We start from the raw sequence: 14015 nt of genomic DNA, 5'->3' as shown, positions 1-14015 counted from the left end.
CCAAGGTCGATCAGCTTCAGGCTAGCTTACGTATTCACGTGCGTGAACAGGATTTGCAATTTTGCACACATCACAATTTTCAGTTAATTGTGCGATGTCTTTGTCAATATTAGTCCACCAGACATGTTGTCGAGCTAGCTGTTTCATTCTCGATACTCCCCAATGACCACCATGAAGAAGTTTAAGAACTTTCTGCTTAAGGGAGGCTGGAATGACAACCCGGTTGTACTCCGTCTGGAGGCAAAGCAAATTGTTGTTAAGTATTAAAGCAAAGCGATGATTGAAAAATGATCGAAGATCAGCATCTGGAGGCATTGGCTTTTCAGGCCAACCGTTTGTAACGAGAAAATAAACTCGGCGAAGAATTAGGTCATTTTTGGCATGCTGACGAATTATTTCAACGTCGATAGGTGTGTTAAGTTCATTGATATTGAAACAGGATTCTTCATGATCAAAAGTTTTATCTTCAATAACAGGTAAACGAGATAAAGCATCGGCATTTCCATGCTCAGTAGTTTTACGATACCGAACATCATACTGATAAGCCATTAGTATAATAGCCCATCGCTGTAAACGATGTGACGTCATCGACGGCAACTGATGAATTGGATTAAAAATGCTAACAAGAGGTTTGTGGTCAGTAACCACAAATCTTCTTCCTAATAAATATTGATGGAAACGCTTGACTCCAAAAACGATAGCTAACCCTTCCTTCTCTATTTGACTATATCGTCGTTGATGAATGTCTAGAGTTTTAGATGCAAAAGCAATAGGCCTTTATGTACCGTCAACGTACGTATGCGAGAGCACGACTCCTATGCCATAGGAGGAGGCATCTGTAGCTAGAACCAACGATAAATCTTCCTGATAATGTGCTAATTGCGCTGCATTGAGAATATGCGTTTTAAGAGCTATAAATGCTTGTTGTTGTGCTGTACCCCATGTGAATTTTACATTTTTAAATACAACCGGCACGATTGACAGTTTATATTTAACTCAATTTTGTTTATATTTCATTATTTAAGATTGCTTAAACTAATGCAAAACATACTAGATTACAACATAAGTGACATAAATGCAGATGATAATTCCTTAGTTTAGAAAAAGAAAAATATTACACCCGATATAAGTTTCATTTTCAATGTTTTGTAGTATTGGTAAGTATCCATGGATTCTTGTCACTAAATGGAGTTGGTACCCATATATTTGGCAACAGTAATCCGATATAATCGGACATAATAAACGAACATAGTGACAATTCAGATTAAATGTTTTGAAAGCATTTATGTAATTTATCACTCAAATAAAAAGTTATGTTGATTTGAAACATAGACTACGGGATGCTTTATCACTACAATGTTAAGAAGATGCTGAAAAACATATCGAAAAATTTGAGCGGTTAACGGTGAGGATGCCACAAAGAGTAGTTTTTTTGGTTATCCGTTATAAGTGTGGCATGAAGCACTTACACATCTTCTATAAGTCGAATACAGTAGTCAAAATTTGATAGGTTGTGCTTTTAGAATCACAGTTGCCTTTTCGATGAGTCTCACACTATACTTCAACGAATTTATTTGAATTTCTCAATATTTCGGAGAAGCTACTCGAAGCTACTCAGCAAGCAACATTCTTTTACATTTCATACGGCATTGCGAATGAATTTTATCCCAAAATATTATATAAAATCTAGGTCACGTTGGATTATATCGGGTGATCTATGTTATTGTATAACAACTTAAAGATTTTAAAACCACCATAAACAAACCCTAAAATATTCTGGAGCTGGCTAAGATCCTTAATAAAAAAAACCTCTAGTATGGGTAATTGGTGTCGTGCTTGCATTAATAAGTAACAAAGCAGATGTGACACACTTTCATCGTCCTCTCTACAGCTGCGACAGGATTGCACTCAACGAGAGGGCAGGATATTTTCATGTACTGGTAATTTAACGGATTTAAAACCTTAAAAACTAGACATTTTAGTAAGTTATGGGCAGATGGGTTCTAAGATAGGATGTCACGCAATTTTCAGGGTTTTCAGGTTTAATAAAAGTAAGGTGACAACTTACCTGCCATATTGAGGCATAGATATCGCTACACAGTCTCCTTGGATCCGGTACTCATTTAAAAGAACAGTGTGAGGTAAAAAAGTCGTGCACCAATAATAAATATTTTAATGGGTGAATTAGTAGATGATTGGATTCCATTTCAATGAGTGTTACTAGCTTGTGAAAACTATTACAAAAATATTTTTAAATTGTATTACCCAATTACTATTAAGCTTGTCAGATGAAGTAAGCAATGTGCAAATTGAACATATTTGCACACATATTTCTCAAATTCATTTTCGTCAATCAAATACATACCATGCAATAACAAATTCTTCCGCGCTCTGACGAAAAAATAATTTCTATTAATCATTTTTATGGCATTCCAATCAATTGCACCAGAACACAACGTTAACAAATTAATAAGGATTTGCAAATAATAAAAAATTGCCAAAATAAAAGCAAATAAAGCTGGTAATGGCATAAATGTTAACATACCGAAACCAGCAGCGATGATAGCCAAATTTATAAACCGACAATGGAATTGAAAAATAACATTGGGGGCTAAAGCGAAAATAGTCAAAAAATTATTGTATGGAATGAAATACAATTCGGCAATAATAAAACAATGTGCAAATAGCAAATGTTTGATGTATACAAATCAAAAAAAAAAATTTTTTTTTAGAGTAATAACGTTGATACATATTCAATGCATAGAGCTATAACACTACGTAACATAAAAATTGGATCAGGAGTAGAAAACATTTTTAACGGTTAATTGTTGCGAATTATATATTACTCAAAAAATATGCCAGTGTTAGGTGATCCAATGAGGAATGCAAGGGGCAGAAGTGTGTGCCCCAACTGAGAGTGATGCGAATACACAGCCTAGTTTCCTCAACAGCCAACCTCACCTACACGTGGTGCATGCTGTTCTCACATACGAGGCTCTGGCGACAGAGCATAGGTCGTATAACCTGAAAACACCTAGCAGAGGGGGAATTCTTTAGCTACTAAACACCAACCTTATCCTCAGGTTTACAAATAAGGGGATCTGCTACTCCAGATTGAGGGTTGATTGCAAGGTTAGCAACCTCAACCGCTACGCAACCTTCTAAGGAGGCCAAGGTTCACACTGCATTGTAGTGCCAAATAAGAAGAAAAAGTGGGGATCTAGTGAATATTTCTTAAACTCTATCCATCATAAATGGTATTATTTATTGAACTAAATATGTTTAGAAACCATAAAATTTTCGATGTAAATATCGTAATCGTAAAATTTTTTAAAATAGTTCAGTTCAGTTGTTCGATACTTTGAACTACAGCTGGTTGAACTTTATAACACTAAAAAGTGTGGGCCTTGTCATAAGACCCGTTCGGTTCAGAAATCTGTTAAAATTTAAGACTTACACTGTTTATACTAGCGCATTTTATTCGGTTAAATCTATGTTTTTCAACGCGTGTGGCGTGATTCACATGCGGGAAATTTTTTTTCTGAAAAGGGTATTTCAAAATTAACATAATCAGACTTTATTAAATTTGAAACAAAGCTTTGCAATGGTGATTGTAATGTCTCATCGAAAGGGTTATTTGTAAAGAAGATGAAAAATACTGTTATTATTGAGGATTCGCATTGTATACTCTTATTTCCGAATCTTAATTAATTGTTGTTAATTATTCACTTAATTATTAACTTCTAAAAGTTTTGGTTTATAAGATGATATAAGCGGATAAGATGTCATTATAAACGAATAGGATGTCATGAATAAATAGAAAAATTAGCTGATCTGATTATGTACTCTTGTATATACGTTACATAGTAGTTTTTGAAAATTTTATGTGGGATGTACTATTAAAAAAACTTAAAAGCCACTACATAAAAGTGCAGCATTATGTACCATTTTCATAGAAAATATATTCAATGATATACTTAAAATATTCGCTAATTGTTATTTAAGCTTACAAATTTTGATTTACGAAATGATTAAAATTTAGTTAATTTTAAATTAACCTACAGTTTTTCCGTACTCTATGGTTATCTCGCATCTTCATCAGCAAAATAATATTTTCTTCCATATTTTATTAAAGTGCAGTGTATAATTTTTTTCTCTTAGTGTTTATATACCAGAAAGTATTTAAGCAAATTGTCAAAAAAAACAAAAAACAAAGCAATAATAAATTTATCAAAAAAAAAAAACGTTCAAAATAGAATCATTGATCGCATCAAATTCAACAGAAAAATACAAAAAAAGAGAAAACCCGGGCACGGAAGCCGCCACTGTTGAATGCCGAAAACTAACATGGCGTACAATATGGCGCTTGCAATGAATCGCTCGTAAGTCCAGCACTATAACCAAAATTGGTTTTGTTATTTTTTCCACATTTATGCATATCCTTTATTTTCCTTTTTTTCCGTTTTTCTTTTGTTTTATGTTTTGCTTTACGTTTGCTTTTATTTTTGTTGAGTTGTGTTTCGTTGATTGATTTTATTTTCTGAAAATATGACGGCAAAATTAATGTCAATGCAGACAGTGCAAATGTGTAGAAAATATCCATTAAATGAGAAAATGCGTGTGCGTTTGTGTGTGTATGTGTGTGTGTGTGACGGGTGCTCGTGTGTGGTGAGTTTTATGCGTAATTTATGTGCCACAAAAATGAAAATTATTACGGCGTTGATTATGTTGGTAGCACTGTTTGACGTGTGTGTGAGTTTTTGTTGACATATGTGTTTGTGTAAATAAAATGATCAAAAACGCAATTTCAACTTTTAATACTTGAAACAAGTAAAACAGCTGGTTAAGCTTAATTAAAATTCTTTTCTAATATAAATTATAAGCAATAAGAAATTTAAAAAGTTTTTATTTAATGTCGCAACAAGTTCTGAAACTTTTTTATTAACTCACACACACATGAGATGCATAAGCAGTTTCTGTGTGTGCACACGCGAATATAAGCCGTATAAGCCTAATAAAAACAATATGGGGGTCTTCTTAAAAGTAAATTGCTTTAGAATATATAAGGGAAAAAAATATGTAAGCATATAAATAAATATAAAATTTAAAAGTAAACAAAAAGTGTGAATAAAATTCACAGTAACGAAAATTTTAATGAAAAATAATTCCAAAGCGTCATGAGAGGATTTCCAGACTAAGTTAGAAAAAATTTTGTGACAAATCCAAGTTCACTTATTTTTACTCACCCATTTGAGAAAAAAGTATAAAAATAATTAAAACTTGAAAAAACTTCATTACTTAAATTAAATAAAAAATATTATATTAAATATTAGTATTTATTATAAAATTTGATTTAATTAATTATTGTAATTATTAATAAATAACTCTTTTGAGTTACTGTATTATATATTTAAAAAATATTTTTTAAATATATAAAAAAATTTTAACAAAAATCTAAAAAGTGTTTCTTGTTTGAGTGTTAAAAAACCGATTTAAGCGTTTGGGAGCAAGAAGAAGACATTAGGAGCTAAATTAGGACTGTACGGTGGATGACCCATCAATTTGATGTTTTGAATGTACAAATAGTCAGTTGTTAGACGAGATGTATGAGCACTCGCATTGTCTTGATGGAGATGGAGAATGATTTCATTGCGGACTTCTGGTAAACAAATGTTTGTATACCATTCGGATTTGATTGTTTTATGTTCAATGTTTATGTAATGGTATCTGTATAGTTGCCACATGACCAGCTTTTCCGGTTATTTGTTTCGAAGTGCTTCGAGCGTGAACAACTTCTGTTAGAATAGGTTCATGTTGAAACGCCCAAACAGTTGACGTTCCGGCTCATACGCATATATCCATGATTCGGCACCTGCTACAATATTATGCACGACTTTTGAATTAACGCCATTGTTCCGTACTTCTTGAGCATTTGTGTGCCCCAATCGAGAACAACGTGCAACAACGCGGTTATAGGACCGTGTAATATTACATATATGCTGATGGAACTAATGCCTAGGGTTTCCTCAATCTCACAATATGTCGCATGACGATCTTGCATTACTGTTTTCTGCCACAACAACTGATTTTGGACGACCTTCATAAATTTCGCCACTGAGCGAACTACGGCTATGATTAAATCATTGTACTAGCGTTTCACAGTGCAAATGACAAAGCTTCATCGCCAAATGTGAAAGTAAGTCGATCGATGCACTCTTGTCTTGTTACGAGTAATCTACATCGAAAGTCGTGATAAAGCATTGCAAGAAAATTTTTTCACGTTAATACCATTGCGTGAACGCTCCATTTACAAATCACTGTAAATAACACAAATAACGCTCTTTTGAGAAAAAGTCTAAGGTAAGTTATGAAGGGAATTTTGAAGAGGAACGTCGGATGACACTGACAACAAATAATATTGCCAAGGCTCAAAATATAAATAGTGGCCCTAGTGTTTCATTATAGTTCACAGTTACAATCGATTAAATTAAAGAAAAGAAAATATATATTGTGGTGATAACGCAGTATACATTTAAGAAATCAATTTGGCAGAAATAATTTTATACTAAGAAAACAAATTTTATATAATTTACATAGTTTGTAATTGAGAAGTAATATTAACAGCAATAAAGGTGTTGATACAAAGAACTGGAATTACAACATTGGTGACCCCGACGTGATTTGAACACGCAACATTGATTATAAGTTGTTAGTGTTGTTATTAAAAAGGTTTACAAATTGCTTCTTATATCTCACTTATATCTCCTATAAAGAGATGGTTGTTAAGTTTCTTAATTATTTAATAAATAAAAAATGATTGGTTCTAAAATTTATTCTTAAAAAGTTTTTTTACCAAAATATGTTTTTCAGCAAAAAAAAACCTTTAACAAATCCATACAAACTTGCTTCTTACACCAACAAATACCCTGCACACTTCGCTCTAATCAAAAGTTTAAAAATTAACGTTCAAAATGTGACACATGGGAAAAATTTTTTGTAAACTTTGTCTAAGACAAGTTCGAATAAATTCACACACACTCACATACATACACTTACGTATAAGCAAACACATAAGTTGTAAACAAACAAACAAGCAAATAAGTGAGTAGAAAATTTTGAGTGCATATGTAGGCAAATATTTTGTTACAGTGACATTGATGTTGTTGTTGTTGTTTTCCTTCCTGAGTTGTTGTTTTAGATTATATTCTGTATAAAAAGAGTAATCAAAGTAGAAATTTATTTTTTTTATAAACCTCAAAGTATGCGAAAAAAGAAAACAAAAATTAATGCTCAGATTTGTTGATGTATGTGTATGCCTACTATATATATAACTCCGCACCTATGCATGTGGATAAATGTGTATGTGATAAAGTTTAAATTAAATGGTTACGAATAAGCGGAGCACGAATCTACTCACACACACTCGCACATATGCATCATCGCTTTGCAGTGTGAAAGTTTTCGCTAACTCAAATATTTTCTTAATATTTTTTCTTCTACTCGAATAAAATCGTTTAAAAATTTGTTTTTATCGTTTTACAAATTAAATACAAATTGCATACTTGCAGGCGCTTTGAAAAGTATTTTTCAACTTAAGATTTTTGAAGTATGAAAGATTTTGTTAGCTTAAAATTAATATTAAAAATCTTTAATCTACTTTTGTTGAGAGAAGAAGAAAAAGAATTTCAATTTTTTTTTGTAATTTTTTGAATTAAAATTTAAGTCAAGAATTTTATAAAAATATTTTATGCTAAAAGCTTAAGTTTATGTGTCACTTTTATGTATAAAAGTGTATGAAATAATTAATACATTATTTTACACCCTTAATACATATGAGGTTAAAAAAGTTTTGCAGGTGAATTATGAATTAGATTCTTTAAAGCGAATATATTTTTAGAATTTAAAAAAAGTTGTAGAACAATGTGGAGTTCTAAAAATATCATTGTCTTTAATCTCAATTTTTAATAATTTTTAATTGGCCAAGCTTGAGCTTGAGCAAAATATGGTATGGTTAGGTAAGGATGGAGTGGCGGCCTTGTGCTCAAAACCCACTTGAGCTCAAATAATGATCTGTTGTGATACAACGGATAAACAATGACGAATAGCACAACTTCTCCATTCATTTGGCCAAATCTTCAATTTTGTAGTATCAGCTCAGTAAGAAAAAATAAGAAAACAAAAATTTTTAAATCTTACCCCAGCCAATGATGGACACTGACATATAAGATATATGGTGTCACACAGTTTCCTCAGTTTTCTCATAGGCTCGATAAAAGTCATAATAAGCTAAACCTAGTCCCATAGCAAATATTTCTGTTTGATTACCAGCTTGGGATATAAATATTTGAGAAATGAATATCACTGAGTCATGTGCCTGTCTCGTAAAGCTAGTCTGCCCTGCAGGAACATCCGAGATGTTCCTTTGTCCAGTTAACTATGTGAACAGGACACTAAAAAGGATAGTTTGCTCGTTAAGAGAAGCTCGGCATTCTCGAATTGTTAAGAATGTGGCTCTGGGACTTCTAGAGATTTGATGGCTGTTTGAGAAGATTACGATATTTACATCGAGGATCTAGTTGTCTAGGTTCTGTTTTGCTGCTTGTGCATCGTAATTATTTCTGTTTCAATGTTAAGACCTTGTTCAGATATAGAGAAACAAGTAATTAGGCTAAATTTTTGTAATTCATAAATAATATGATGTTGTGAATTTCATCCGAGTTCATTGAAATTCTGTTTCTAAAAGAGGGATATTTCTTACTTATCACATCGGCAGTTACTATCTACTGCTCCTAAATTTGAGAGTTTAGATTAGGAACAGATTATATCAAACTAAACAACAACTCAAAAACTTCATAAACGTAACCTTAATTTGTATGTAGGATGTAAAACTTTTGGATAACCATTTGTTCACATAATAAGCACAGGGTGTAATAGAAATTTCATACAAGAGATATAGGATTGTGCACTTATATGTATATATTCTTGATATTCTTTGTAGGAGTTTATTTAGCTATACTGGCTTGTCTGTATTCGTATGGTTAAAGCAAGAACTAAAAGTGATTTCTTTATATACCCATTTAAAAGTAAGATTTAACTTTATTTATCTCACTTTATTTTTCCTCTTCCGATAATAATTTATTTTACTTCTTTTGCCTTATTTTCTGAGTTGCCTCATCTGAGTTTGTCGAACTCCAAACAAGACTTATACATCCCTTATTGAAGTGACTAAATGAATCGATGTAGCGATTCAGTAGATATCAAGCACCAAACAAGATCTGTACCATCATTATTGAAGTGACTAGATTAATCGATGTAGTGGTTTCTCGCCTGTCTGTCTGAATTGTCGGTAAATCAGTTACCGTTTTTGTATTAATCGGTTAGTCCAGTTTTAATATGAGTCCTACTGAAACTATTAGTTTAGATGCAGGACATTTTATGGAAAACAAATTAATTTGAAAATTATGTCTTAGTTTTTTGGGATCTATTATTATGCTATGCATTTTGGCAGCGATTGGTTCAGATTTTAATGACGAATAATGCTCAAAAAATGTATATTAGGAACTGGTCGGCTATGAAGGCTATGCATAAGCTGATTTCTTTATTTGGTTTTTATAACAATATGTATTAAATTTTCGGTAAAAATTTTTATTTTAAGCAATGATTAATTATCTTTCGTTAAGAAAAAATAACAAAGTTCGATAGTTATTGGTGAATCATATGTAATAGTTTCTTAATACATGTCGCAGCATATAATGTGTATGTTAAATCATTTATGATGTTACGCTTATATGATTTTATTTATAGTAGTAAAAAATGTATATGTATATTATGTATAAACTATTTACAATAATAAAATTCAGCAGTAAGGAAAAGAATTAATGAAATAAATTCATTGAAAATATTGTAAAATATGCATAAATTGTGCAAATGAACTGGTGCTGAATGCAAATAAGTGTAACTGGAATATTTAATGAATATTACTCAACTGTGAAGAAATTACCAATGGGATGTGAATGCACTTGGAGCCTGACAGCATTATTACTCTGCTCATTGTGCCGAGTAAATCCATTGTTCAATGACAAAATATGGCCGAGTCGCATAGCCACTGGATAATACGTTGGCTATGCAATCAAGAAAATCGTATATTATTAAAGTTAATTTAAAGGAGTCAATTGTCATATACATATTAGCAGTTATTTGTAAACTGTATGTCCAGGCTTATATACGTGTTTACAACAATGTAATGTTAGTGACTTTGATGTTAATGACATTGTTGGATACAACTATACATAATTTATATACATTTTTTTTTGAGAGGGCTGCTAAAATGGCATATTAATTTATTATATTGAATTAGTGCAATTGGTACATTTACTGCTTAATAAATTAGAACGGTAAATTAATAGAAACGTATTAAGTTTACATTTAATAGGACTTTAAGAAGTATATTTCACATATTTTGGAGGGAATAAATAATTAGAATTGATTGGAAACTTTAATTAAAGATTTAATTATGGTCAGATCCAAATTTTAAACTATATAGACATATATGGCTATACCATAGGCTATTACTTTTGCTATAAACATGTTTTCCTTTCTTTTTATTTGTTGAAATGCGATGTGTGTGTGATCATTAGGGTGAAACACTGTAATTAATGTTCCATTATATGATGATAAATTATATACAGAATAATAGTTTGAAGTTCAGCAAATCTTCTTGAGGAGATATATGTTGCATTTGTTTCAAGACAATGTAATAAGAAGTGAAGTTCGTATATATGGTGACAACTAACTTTCTCTTTTGACTAGAAAACTACTGCTTTCGCTATGTTTTCAATTCCATGTCTTCAATTGCAATAATTATGATTGCAATAGGTTAGGTTAGGTTATACCGGCGATCTCACAGGATCCACTTAGGCCTATGAGCCCTTTGTGTTACCGTTTAATTATAAAAAATTCAAGGGTTAGAACCATTTAGAATCTTTGCCAAAGGCTAAAATGGTATTCAGAGGGAGGTCTTGCAGTTCACCAAGATCCTTAAAAACCAAAGCCCCTAAAGTTATAAGGCGGCGCCACGCATGAGCTGGACGGAAACAAAGCAGATGGAAGGCACTGTCATCGTCCTATCCACAACTGCGGCAGATATGGTTAAAAGGGAGTTTTAGTCTGCTAGCGTGGTTACCTATATCTGACTGATATCTCTACGGGGAATCTCAATGAGAGAATTTGATTTTTTATTATTATGATTGCAATAAATGCTGCCAGAATAAAAAAAAATTATAACAATTAGTGCAACTATTGCAATTGAAACTATATCTAAAACTATAAAAAACATATATAATAAATGTAATGATTTTTCTAACTTATACTACATCTTTGTAAAATTTTTATAGAGAACTTGATTTGTTCTGTCTTCTTTTATATTCTGTTGATGGTTGCAAAGCTCTGCAAAGAGTATATTAAAAATGTGACTCTAAAAATAACTGGGGGATTCTATAAGGTATCAATACAAGCCATCCTGCAATGTATTCAACCCATGAAATTTCATAAGTCCATGGACTAAAATTTTAATATGAAGATAAGTAATAGGTTTGGGAAGGTTGAATGGAAGTGTGCTGACATAGCAATTACAACTTCTACTTGGCAACATCTATTGCTCATTGTGATACCGTCAAAGAAACCTGCGAGAGATGAGGCGCACTAAATGTTGTTTTCTTATGGCTCAATTGTGTTGTTCAGGTGAACGTCAGTAGACAGGGAGCGGTAGAGAGGAAATAAGGTATGGTCTTAATGATATGATTACGAATAAGGAATATTATGATGCGAGCATTCGAAGAAATAATTGAATACTCAAGGGTAACAAACATTTTGAAAGCGATCTACTGCAGTCCTACTGTATGGTAGCGATAATGCACAATGTCAAAGTAAAACTATTCCGAGGTAGATGCAAGGTAAATACTTCATCAAAATATCAAATGTGCTGGTAACTTGCTCATTTATGCAAAATATTTTAGTTTGAAATTTTTTTTAAATATTAAATATTATTGATCCCAAAGAAGATTATTATTAAAAGTAATATTTTAGAAAAAAAGACTTTTCAAAGTACCATTGTACACTAAGACGAATGACATCCTCAGGGACCTCAAGATTGATCTGATTAAAAAGTACATAAAGGATAGAGCCTTGAAATTGTTTATGAAAACTGACAGACTTACCAACACCGCGTTATCGAATCTCAGAATGGTTATAGGCTCCTCGGAGAGGTTTGCAGATCTGAGGTCAATTATTACTTAGTCTGATGAAGTCATAAACAGTAAACCAGTCATGGCGTAGAGAGGGGTTTTGAAGATACCTCGTAGTTAATAGAGAGTAAAAGTACTCAAGTGCACAAATTTAAAACGAGCAAAAATATTAATATCCTCAACCTCACACTAACCTTATTTAACAAATGTAGTTACATTTGTTAAACATGTAAACATACGTAAATGCATGAATATCAGATACACATTTACAATAATCGTAATTCAATAGCGGCATTATTATCATCATTAAGCTTATCAATCCTGTTGCATGGTAATGCAATTGACAAAGTCAACTGAGCATAAATAATTTGCAAACATTATACAAATGGAATGAACATAAATTTATTGAATATCAATACTCGACTTCATGGTAGTATATCCCAAGGGAAATTTCTGTCATGTAGTCTTGTATATATACGTATTGGCACAGCTACGCACATGCACGTGTAGATACAGCTACAGATACAGATACACAGATACACAGATACAAGGATATCTATTTCAATTGCGTCAGTGCTATTAATACGAGTACGAAATTTTAAATTGCTTCACATTGTGGCACGTAAGGTTTATTTTATGCTTTATAAACATCAAGTAAATTCGTTTAAATGTCAATGCATTATTTATGTGTTTATGCCTTTATACACTATTGGAGTGAATTTATTCAAATTAATTATAATTATAATTATAGACACACATATAAATATTATTTCTGGTATTGTTATATATTGTATTTCACATAGTTAATAATTGATGTTTTCATTTTGTGCACATTAATTTTTTAATTTAATAACCATCATTGCACGAGAAATTATTGCTTTAAGTACGAGTAAATGATGATATGAAAGTATGGAGTATCTCATTTTACTCATGAATACATTAAGAGTGTAGTACGTATATGCAACGAAATATTGCACAGTGTTCATATAGAAAACTGCATTTTAGTGAAAGAGGTTCTACTATATAAAATTGTGAATTAAAAAAATTGAAGAGTAAAATATTCATGTTTAGTATAAATTCAAAAAAAACTTTACTCGTTATAAAAGCAAAAAAAACTCGTAGTAGATTTAAGTTTAATGCTTTAACCTTATTCAAGTCGATATCTTTTCCTTACTATGTTAAAAACGTTTTATTGAATTTTTATCTGAAGCAACAAAAGATATTACATTTAGGTATCTATAGATCTAAAAATTTACCTCCATTTCGAAAAGTACCGGATTTTGTAAATAAAACACACAAATTTAAATTTAATTCCAAATTTATTTTATCTCCTTCAGAATATGCTCCTTCTGAAGCGATAAACATATGCCAACGCTTAACCCAATCTTTCATACATTTTTCGTAGGCCTGTGCAGGTATGGCTTTTAGTTCCTTCAGCGAATTCTCTTTTACCGATTCAACCGACTCAAAACTCTTATCACGAAGGGGCAATTTGAGTTTCGGGAAAAGAAAAGAGTCGCACGGATCTAGATCTGGCGAATATGGAGCCTGAGCGATGATAGTGGTGCCGTGTTTGGTCAAAAAATCGCGTATAACAAGAATTTTCCATAGTAAAAATCGCTAAATGCACTTGAGGTAGTCTCACATTAACAGCTGCTGTAAACAAACTAATTGACAGATGACGATGAAATTTGTACCATATGACAAGAAAGGGTGTGTCAACATAACAAAAAAAACTTTTTGAAAAAAGTCTATTACTTAAGGAGTAGTTAA

The sequence above is a fragment of the Teleopsis dalmanni genome, chromosome 2 (assembly GCF_002237135.1).
Source record: "Teleopsis dalmanni isolate 2A chromosome 2, ASM223713v2, whole genome shotgun sequence".
Classification (NCBI taxonomy): domain Eukaryota; kingdom Metazoa; phylum Arthropoda; class Insecta; order Diptera; family Diopsidae; genus Teleopsis; species Teleopsis dalmanni.
The sequence above is the reverse complement of the archived record's forward strand: the minus strand, read 5'-3'. Positions refer to the sequence as shown.